The sequence below is a fragment of the Sinocyclocheilus anshuiensis genome, unplaced genomic scaffold (assembly GCF_001515605.1).
Source record: "Sinocyclocheilus anshuiensis isolate Anshui unplaced genomic scaffold, SAMN03320099.WGS_v1.1 scaffold447, whole genome shotgun sequence".
Taxonomy (NCBI): Eukaryota; Metazoa; Chordata; class Actinopteri; order Cypriniformes; family Cyprinidae; genus Sinocyclocheilus; species Sinocyclocheilus anshuiensis.
In genome coordinates this window covers 805,745-817,245 of record NW_015552615.1, presented here as the reverse complement: position 1 = coordinate 817,245, position 11,501 = coordinate 805,745, and the positions used below count along the sequence as shown (strand labels likewise).

Sequence of the window (11,501 nt, the reverse complement as noted above, 5' to 3'; positions counted from 1 at the left end):
ACAACAGGGGAAGTAAATAACAAAGTTAATGAAGTAGCCTATTATTAATATACGTCTAATATTAACTTTATTTGTCCCACAGGGGAAACTGTTACTAATGATGGAAATAAACTGAAATATTATTGTAATCAACTGTCATCCATACATATTCATTTAAAAATCTTTATAATAATTCATATGATTTTACATGTGGCCTGAGAAAATCATGTCTATTATTTTGGCTTGTAAGATTGGAGATCACGCTGCGCACGTATACAAACATTCAGGAGGACACACACTTCTTGAGAACGCTGCCCCGTGACATTTATTAATAAAAATAGATTAAATAGCCTACTGGAGAGACGTACAGATGCAGGTAGGCAACTGTCTCCTCTCTCTCTCTCTCTCTCTCTCTCTCTCTCAAATAATTAATTCAAGTAGCTAAATGTTATAATTCAACTGTCACCTCTCTCTCTCTCTCTCGATCGAATAATTAATTAAAGTAGCTAAATATTATAATTAATTAATTCAAATAAATGTGATCTTACCGCACTATTTCATCTCTTTCTGATCTGAAGCGGGCAGAATGCGGAGCTAACGAGCCGTAGCTTCGCATCAGGTTTTTCTTGCCTTCACGTCGTGCATTAAAATTGTTCAATGTACAGCTAGCCATGCATTATCCCTAATGTGTTTGCTCTTTAGCAGCAGTTTTTTACGGCAATATTTAAATGACACCCTGGTCATTCTTGGTGCACGCAAAATGGTCCCGCACTATCGACAGGCATTTCTCTGGTGGAAATAAAGCTTCGCTGTTTGGTCTCTCTGTCACAGTTCATCTAATGCGTGTAGTAGCCTCTGTGTCTCTGATAAGCACGTAATTTTAAGCTGGTGCACCTTTAGTGTAACTTTGTTACCATTTTGCACAAGCTGCAACAGTTCCATTCCATGTAACAGAAACACTCGGTTTAGTCACAACTGATTTTGCCAAGGCTTTTGATGCTGTAGACCATACAGTAGCAGTGAAGTGCCTCCTGCATCTTGGAGTGAGACCTAGCATCATTCCATGGATTTGTAATTGTATGTCTAAACGTCGTCAAAGAGTGCGTTATCAGGGATATCTATCTGATTGGGAGTATCCTTCATGTGGAGTTGCCCAGGGAACCATATTGGGCCCCATAATCTTCCTAGCACTGATTAACAATGCTCTCCAGGACCAAATTGCCCACTGGAAATATGTGGACGACATGACCATGGCCCAGAGGTGGACTCCTCATCAGCCCTGTACTCTCCAACAGACGTTGAATGATCTTGGCATCTGGGTAGAGGAACATAAAATGAAACTCAACTCAAAAAAATGTAAGGTCTTACATGTTACCCGCATGAAACAGATACCAGCTTGGCCATCACTTTCTATAGATCAGAACATCTTGAAAATCTGTGACTCTGTTAAGGTTTTAGGGGTTACCATCCAGAGAGATTTAAAATGGGATGGTCAAGTGGACTACATGTAGTCCTCAGCCAACAGAAAGCTTTTTGCTCTCTGCCGGCTAAAGAAATTTGGTGTTCGAGATCAAGAATTGGTTATCATCTATACAGAGTATGTGCTAGAGTATGCAGTTCCAGTTTGGCACAGTTCACTGACTACTGATCAAATTAAAATTGAAATGTGTGCAGAAACGGGTCTGTAAAATCATACTGGGACAAAGGTACGAAGGATATTCCGACGCCCTCTCCCTACTTGGATTGTGCACACAAGCAGAGAGATGAGTCCAACTGAGTTGATTTTGCTAGGAAGCTATACAAGTCTAGCTTTAGAGACTGGCTACCACCACTCAGGGAGCAGCTGACTGGACGCCAGATGCCAAACAGAAAAATTCAGGAGATCACCTATTCCCTATATGTGTAGACTTTTAAACGATTACGGATTTTAAAAGAACTTTGTGTATTCTTATGATGTATTTTATTAATTTCTTTCTTTTTTTTATTTTTGCATTTTAATATGAAGTAAATTGGTATTGACATTTTATTGTAACAGCAAAATAATTCAGTGTCCCCTAAGGACAAACGTCTTTGGGTACCTGTAATGATGCTGAAAAGTCTATAATCAAATAAAATCAAATAAATCAATACTTTTTTCATAATTTCTATACTTGAAAGATATATTTTGAATTTGGACTGTAGTAGACTGCGCAGTGCAAACAGACATGATGAAGGCATTAAGCCATATTGTGCTTTCAGTTTTAGTTCGTTTGACAGATACGGTACCAAAGCATAATGGCCCAAAACACAACTTTAAAGACCTTTTATGTTAGAATAAGAAGTTTAAGTATATTTTAAAAAACTCACTTTTTGCCCTGGAAGACCTATCGTTTCATATCGTCATGTGACCACGATAATATCGAGGCAGTTTTGATATCGCAATATCACGACATTGATAATATCATTACATCCCTACGATTTAATAATACATATTTATTTTTAAATTTACTAAGTTTTTGCAAGAAGATGCAATAGAGACCTAGCATTGCTGATGATCAGCCAAGTGGGCCTGTAAGTACTCATTAAGATCAAATTATAGAAAGATTTGCATCATTACATTGTTTGCATTAACAGAGCATTAGCTTGGTCCCAAAGTACTGGCACTTCAGACATCTTACTCTACACACTTGTGTTTCCTCCTGCGCACACGGATCAGTATTCACATTCAGTTCCACCAAAGTCAATGTCCATGCAGCGCACGCGTCCACCTGCACAAACACACACACACACACACGCTCCCTAAACACGCTGGAGAAATTGCCCAGTTATCCACTCTTGACAGACCAGTAACAACAGGCCTCGTTCGCATCGATCGCGCTCTCCATACACTCTCTCTCTTTCCCATCACTCAGCAATTAACACAACCAGACCTGACTATGCATTCATTAACACGGCCGCCCCCCCGGACACCTACCAACGCCATCACAGCGCCTGTTTACTCTGAGCTGGCTTTTTAAATTATCAATCAGAAAAGCAGAAATTGCATGTGCACTACCTGGCACTGCAAACGCAAAGTAGAGTTAATATCATAGACTTCCTCCATTCATCTCCCATAATCCCCTTCTCTATTGGCTCTGCCCCCTGTAATTACACTCTGAGATTGATATTTGCCCTCATGGCCAAATGGATATGCATCTTCGGAGAGACTTTGAAAGGCAAAAATGACGATAAACCATCCAGGAGACTTTTGCGTGATGCGTTATTTATCACTTTAACTGCCCCCTGATTGTTTACGGCTGGTATTGGGTATTGATATTCAATACTTATGACTTAATAATGTCATTCCTATTTCTGCGACTAAATGCTTGAGGTTAACTGACCATAAAACAGTATAAAATAGTTTATAGTAAATGACCAGTTACAGTAAAACCAACATATTAACATACTAAAAACAAAAGTCCTATGTAATAATATGCATTTTGCATATTTACCATGGTGGCATGATGTGATATCATCACAGTATTTTTTTTTTTAAACAAGTCAAGCTGGTCTACAAAGTCTAGGAAATAAAATAATATATTTATTAAAGTCTATTTTTAAACAAGTAATAAAAAAGCATAAAACAAACATGCAAAACAAACAAACAGATACACTCATATCTGAGATCTATTCTTTGAAGCCAAATGCAAATACGCATAGAAATCATTCTAATATGCTGATTTGGTGCTTAAGAAATGTTTCTAATTATTATCAATGTTGAAATAATTATGGAACAAATTTGAACGCTTCATTTTTTTCAGGGCTCTTTAATGATTAGACATTTAAAATATATATATTTTTATAACATATTTATTTATTGATTTGATTATTTCTTTATCTTTTGTAAAAAAAAATATTTTTATTGTAACTTTTGATCAATTTAATGCATAAATTAATTATTTTTTTCTGACTCCCAACTTTTGAACAGTAGTGTAAATTCATTAATTTAACAGATGCTTTTATCAAAAACAATTTACAAACAAGGAAAATCACAAGCAATTTGTCAAAAGTGTCAACAAATTCTGCAGTACAAAACCAAATCCAATCAGAATCCAATTTCTGTTCACATTGTTGCAGTATTATGACAATAGCTGACCTAAAAGAGAAAACTGGTCATAAAAGAAGCAGGTTTACGCTTATGTCCTCTATAACACCCCTTGTGGCAGTGCTGAAAATACAATGCCTATTTTTGTTTGCATTATAAATTGTGCTCTGAAACATTTCATAATGCAACAGTGAACTGCATGCATTTGCATTCAGGTGCTTGCACAGTGTATTTTGCTTGAAATTTAAGCAGGTCCAAACTGGCTTTCTTTCAAGCTCTTGCATTTATTCAGAAGTAGAACAAAAAGAAATTAATGTAAAGTAAGACTTCAAGCCACCCCAGAGATTGCGCGGCGTGCATTTACACCAGAGAGCTTGCCTGACTCAGAAGTACAGTGCAGATCAAAAGGTTCATTGAGTTTTTCTTAACAGGTCTGTCTGAAATCAATGCAGGATCAAGAGTGGCAACATTTATGAGTTGTAAAAACATCCCTTGTTGTTTATAGACATCAGAATTCCCTCTTTAACTTGAGGAAAAAAAGAAGGCGAACGCGAGTCCAGACTGCCAGAATCATAATGCAACTGGAAAAAAATCAACACGAATGCTCATTGTGTGGAACAAGACTGGATGTCTTGTGGCAGATTTAGGCAGAGCTGCTTTGTTCGACCGCCACAGCAAGCTGAATCATCATGCTATTTTGCTGATTAGGCCTTCATCAAATCGCTGTTGCTTTCCGAGCAGAGGCCGCAAAGTCCCCCAAAAACGTGCTTTCTGATCCAGAGCACACGGCTCCTTCTCCAGCAGCACATGAAAAAGGAAAAGAAAAATACTTCATTTTCTGAACAAGAGCTCCCAAGATAGCTCTCTGCTTTGAGTAGCAATTAATGCATTTTCTTGCTCAGTGGCTCGCCAAACACATTAATCTGTGGCAAAAGGGTGAGAAGATGGAAGCTAGCGAGTGCACGAGGAGGTGATATAGGAACACAATATAGCCAAGACGTTATTTGTCTGTCAAACAAAGCAGCATTTAACTTGACTGATGTGCACCGAGAGCGCATGAGTGACAAGCCGTTTAACCGACGAGCATCTTCTTACACAAATTATCCCACTTTCCTGAACTATAGACTTCTGTCTGCAATTAAATGAATGCATAGCAACTCCAGCTAACACAGTAATGAGGCATTAATAATGAGAACTAAAGCAGAAATAAACCTGGAACTATGTACTTATTTTAGCCACTTGTTAGAGTTCACTTGGTGCAAATTGAGCTTCTTTTTCGTCTCTGGAGAAAAGACCAATGTAGCTGAGCACCATAATGGGATACCAGCATCCCCTTCAGGCTGTTTAATTAGCTTAACCAGCTCCAGCAGCTATAACAAAGCAGTACTGATCAGTCCGAACAACCATGGATATTCATCTCAGACTTTCTTCTTTCTTGGAAAAAGCGCAATCCCTGCACAGCTTCAGGTCGTCATGCTGGTTTTTGGAGCATAACGGCTGGTCAACCAGCTAATGACTAGCTTAGACCAGCAAGAAACTAGTTATCAATTTCCAGTCACAGTTAGCTTTTTTCCAGCAGGGATTTACAGGGAATGGCATACACTGTAAACATGGTGGTGCTTCAGGAAAATGGGGGAACAAACAAGCACTTTAAACACATAAAGCACATAAAATGCATCAACAAGTCAACATTCCTACATTGCTTGAAAAAAAGTGTTTATCTTTGCAGAGACAGGTGTGTAAATGTTCATGCACCTGCAGAACAAATGCTAGCATTACATATGCAAACAAATGCAAAGCTAATAGTAGCATTTATTCAACCACATCCAACTCTGAATGCTCACAAGACTAGTCCTTAACTAACATTAGGTATTTCATTTCCCGCTAACATCAACGCAGCTGCCAGTTCTGGACTATCCTGAACTTAACCCTTCAAATTATGCATATTTGAATGCATTTTATGCATTTAACAAATGCATAAAATGCATTTGTTAAATGCATAATATGCATTAAATTTGAAAATTATGTAATGAGGTCGTCGGACAGAGTAATGCATTGGCAATATCTGAGAAAAAGCTATATTTTAACATGTTAACACATTATGTGGATTTAACAGATGCATTTAACAAGGATGCATTTAATGAAGAATTTAATGCATTTATCAAAGATGCATTTAATGAATGCATAAAATCAAACGTTATGCAATGAGGGCATCAGGCAAAGAAATGCATTGGGAATCTCTGAGAAAACGCAATATATTGAGCTCAAGTAATGTGAAAATGAGAAAAGGCACAAGCATCACATAAAATGTGAGCTCTACAATTATAGCTACAGCAACGCTCAGACATATGGAGCCACTCTCTATGAGCACACAGTGCTGCAACTTAATCTCAATGTATGCAGAAATACAGCAATATCTTCTCAGCTTAATTTCGCCTGAAAAGGGCGAGGAATCCAGCGTCTCCGGGGTCTAATGCTGATAGACTCCATTTTGCCAAGAATTAAGGGAGGAAAATAACAAATTATGCATGTCAGCTTCTGCTATTAAAGCAATTTACAGCATCAAGTAAAAACTCCCTCAAATAGTCTCAGAGCAATTTGCTGGCAGTCTGACACTACAAATAAGCTGGGAATGCAGAGGGTTGAGCTGAAGATGGCGTGATGACTAGATCAGGTGTGCATGCTTGACATGCATTCTGTAAGATTAGCATTTCTCTCTTGTCTTCTGTAGGCTATGAACCCTGATCTTGTACAATGCACTTTTGCTAAGCTTTTGATGATCTCACACAACTTCTGTGGCAACTTCTATAGGCATGTGTGGGCACTGACAAAAATACATCTAAGGCAGATTTAACAAGATGTGCCATTCACTAGTACATCTGCACGCTAAAATGTGCTTGGCAAACTATTTTCTCAATTACATGCAACTAAAATGTATATAGTGTATGTATAGTCAGTCTACAAATGTGGGTGATGCTTACATAAATCGATCAAAAGTGTCAGTAAAGATATTTATAAGGCCACAAAAGCGTTCTATTTGAAATAAATGCTGTTCTTTTGAACTTTATACTCATCAAAGAACCATGAAAATAAAAATCTATGACAGTTTCCAGAAAAACATAAAGCAGCACAACTGTTTTCAACATTGATATTAATCAGAAATGTTTCTTGAGCAGCAAATCAGCATATTAGAATGATTTCTGAAGGATCTTTTAAAATATATTCACAGAGAAAACAGTTATTTTAAATTGCAATAATAATATTTCACAATTTTACTGTTTTTCTGTATTTTGATTAAATAAATGCAGCCTTGTATATGCACAAAAGAGACTTATTTCAAAAACAGTAACAAAAAAAATAAAATAAAATAAAAAACATTTCAAGATTCCAACCCTAAACTTTTGTATATTCCAAGAAACTATTTTCTGGTTACAAACAATTTGCCAAACAGCAGCCATTAAATCAAACCCCGAGGTGTTCCTAAATACACTGTCAAACACACATATATCTTGCATTCTCATTCATATGAATTAATAACTGAAAAACAATAACAGGGAAAACAGCAGGAGATGAGGAAAGATTTACATTTCCACAAGTAAAATTTACTTGCAGACTCCCATCTGAATACACTGGTTGATGGCTTCACTGGTGAGATGCATTAATAATGTGGGAGCTGGGAAATATGCACTGATATACAGTATATATATATATATATATATATATATATATATACGGAAAAACCCAGAAACCTGTTGAATTTATTGATTTAGAAGCAAGTATTGAAGGCCAGGGTAACATATAACGACTGCTATTATAAACCATTATATGCTTGCAGCCAGCGCTGCTGACATCACAGATGTGGAGGCGGAAATGAAATGATGCAAGCTTTTCAGACGGGAAAGTACAAATTCATTATACAAACATTACTTTGATTACTTGGAGGTAAATATGCAACGATCATGCTGATTTTGCATTTTGATCCTGTGTCACATCTTTGCTGAACTTGTATTTCCAGTTTAGCTTGCATAAATTCAAGAGTTATTTTGTATATTTGCAGATTTAGATGATGCTGAATGTTTTCAAATCCTAAAGTAAAAAAAAAAAAAATAAATCTATGCTCAGATTTGCAAGCATCTCAGTACAAACTCAAATATTTCTCATTATATTCTCCTAAATTTAAATAATTTGAACTACTGTGCACATTCATTTTATGGCTTATTACCAGGGTTATTATAGTTAACTAAAACTAAAACCAACCAAAAAAAAAAAAAACTTGATAATCTATATAGCATATTTAAAAAAATGAATTCAAAATAAATAAAAATGCAAAAAAATGAACTAATAACTATTTCAAAAAATAAAAACTAATTCAAACTATTAATAAAAAAATAAAATATATGTCAATGATACTAAAATAATGCTGATGTTTAAATATAAATATAAACACTGAATGTATTACAATCAGTGAACATAAAATTCAGAAATTATTGTTTAATTGTTCTTGAAATTACTGGGAATGATTGATTTGTGAACAAAAATGGTTTCTCTTCAAAATCTACTAAAAATGGTGAAAAAGAAACAAACAAGTACAATTAAAATAAAAAAAAAATGTATAATACAAAAATAAAACTGATTCAAAATATTATTTAAAAACTACAATAGTATCTCAATTATACTCTTACTCTATTACAACTCTTGACTCATTTCTGTCTATTTTTAGCCGAAACACAACAAAGTCAATCTTTTAAATGCAGATAATTGAGAACACCATTAAGTCTCTGAGTTATGAAAGAGCAGCCGCAGCGCAATAAAAATTTCCTCTGTGAAACTAAGATTTACATGAGCAACGAGCTGGCCAAAACTCATTAAATACCTTAAGGAACACTTACACATAAGTCTTGCTCGCTTTCAACATAATTGTACTCCAATTTGAAACTTGCAGGCGCTGTTAATGAACAACATCCTCGCTGACGAATGTTGCTCTTAAAAGAAATTAAATTTGGCCCCAAATTCCAGCATCATGGGTGACAAATGCGGGGTTCTGTAATAACCTCTCGCTGCGGGCCGAGGAAACTGCAGCCAAACAAACCAGATCAAATCAATATTTAATGGAGCTTCACGTAAAACTGGGAGTCCTGTAAATTATCTAACATACACATGCAATAAAATAATGCTAATACATTGAATTTCTAATACTTTTCTTCAGCAAGGATGCATTCAATTGATCAAAAGTGACAGAAAAGGCATTATTATTATTTATTATTATATTAGATAAGATTTCTATTTCAAAAATAAATCCTGTTCTTTAGAACTTCACATCTATCAAAATATCCTGAAAAATGTATCTCTGCTTCCACAAAAGTATTAAGCAGCACATCAACATAATAATTAGAAAAGTTTCTTGAAGAACCAAATCAGAACTAAAAAAATAAATAAAATAAAAACAAAACATTTAATATATTTTTAAAAATGTCTTTTTAAAAAACAAATATGTTTCTTTAATGAAATTTATTTTGATACATATGGCTGTCATGCCATCTGTGTTTTTTAATATAATATAATATAATATAATATAATGCACTTAAAATGTACACAAAATGGATTCATTTCATGAACACTTATTTTTCACAATTTTTACTTCAAATACAAATGAAATAACAGAGAATGTGCATAGATGTGTATAGATTGTTCAACAATAACAATCTCAAAATGCCTAAATACAATATAATATCATATTTAAATATGTTCTTAAAATGGACAAAAATTGATGAATTGAATGAACACTTGTTTTTCACAATTCTGAGAGTGTGCATATAGATGTGTACAGATTACTGGCCAACACTAATAATCCCAAAATGCCCAAATACTGTGCAGCATGATATGTCAGCAGAAAGTATTTCAGAAATCACGACTGCAAAATTGAAGTAATATGGCAAATTTAGAAATGTAAAACAGCGATTGCTGAACATCGCCACTGTCAGTATTTGAGAAGTGCACAAACACACCTCCTGCCCCAAACTCACAGGCGTTTGCACTTTGGTGTTCCCTTATCTGTCCGTGGAGTCGTGGGAACGGCTTTAGCACAACCTGCGCTTTGTGGGTCTTTGGGTGGATTGACCTCCAGCCCTCCAGTCCATCTCCCTCCAAGCCCTGAGTGATTGTGCTGCTTCAGGTGTCATTGGCTCCCTGCAGCCCAGGTTGAACCATGAATAATGGATCTGCCATAGAGCCGGAGCCCCCGGGGACCAGCGTAGCCCAGCTCAGCGTGAGCCGCATTACCGATGGGCTATTAACAGCCTCTGATTCATAGAGCTGGCCGACTCGACAGGAAACGCCATTAGCTAACTGGGCTGAAATTGCATACTAAGACAAAACATCCCATGCACTGGGGTTGTTTTCGGCAGAGACAAAGGTCTGAGTGGACGGTGAAGAGACCGAAACCGGAGGAGCCTTTTTATTTTTTTTTTGATGCCTTCAAAAGTGTCTACTGTGTCTCTTCAGGCGGTTCGGGATAAAAAACTTTCAGTGTAATTGGTTCAAATAGACTACTTGGTGAAAACAGGTGGAGTTGAATGTGTCTGCGCTTCTTTCCTTGGGACGTCTTTGATCAACACTTCAAGTGCCAGCGGTTGCACCAGACCGCCAAAAGAAGACTTTGATGCCAATTGTAGTCTGGCGAGGCTATTTAGACTAGTAAAAGCGCTCAAATGCCCAGATCAGCGGCGGGATGGAGTATCGTGTTGTCTTCTCATTGACAAAACACATCTGTTATCGTCTACAGCACATACTCTTAAGAAAATCATATTTTTAAGAGCATCTTCGTCTTATTTTCCCAGTTAAAACATCTAAAACATCCCTGGAATAAGATGTATTTACTTGAGAAGCAACATTTCTTGAAATATTTAGACTTTAGTTTTTCCAGAGATAATATCTTTAAAACGAGTGCATTTGATCTTACTGCACTGGCAAAGACAAGAAAACACGACTTCATATCTTATGCAGTTTATGCGGAGTTAATGTATCTCACTTTAAGCATTTCGAAGTATTTTTGCTAGAAAAGAATTCTTTGACAACAATCACAGGGGGAAAAAAAAACATATTTTAAAGGGGTCATATGATGCGATTTCAATTTTTCCTTTCTCTTTGGAGTGTTACAAGCTCTTGGTGCATAAAGAAGATCTGTAAAGTTGCAAAGACTAAAGTCTCAAATCCAAAGAGATATTCTTTATAAAAGTTAAGAGTCAACCACGCCTACCTAAAACGGCTCGTTCTAACACGCCCCCACATATCTACGTCACGATGTGGGAAGATTTGTATAACGACGCCCAAATGTTCACGCAAAGAAAGAAGGCATAACTTTTATTCTCGCTGTAGTATTGTTGCTGCCGCCATGTCGTGAAGGCGCTGTGTGTTTCGTTGTGAAAGCGAAACTACTTTGTTTGGTCTTCCAAAAGAGGAC

General features: G+C 36.3%; 1 protein-coding gene and 1 long non-coding RNA gene across 2 annotated transcripts in view; one reads left to right on the top strand and one right to left on the bottom strand.

Annotated features, from left to right (window-relative positions):
* The window catches only part of cdh22 (cadherin 22), a 210,643-nt gene that overhangs the window by 179,144 nt on the left and 19,998 nt on the right, over nucleotides 1-11,501 (bottom strand). The window lies entirely within an intron of this gene.
* Nucleotides 1-11,501, top strand: part of LOC107666160 (uncharacterized) — a 19,087-nt gene that overhangs the window by 282 nt on the left and 7,304 nt on the right. Inside the window, exon 2 of the long non-coding RNA XR_001631640.1 lies at nucleotides 832-838. This is a non-coding gene — a long non-coding RNA (uncharacterized LOC107666160). The remainder of the gene's footprint in view (nucleotides 1-831; nucleotides 839-11,501) is intronic.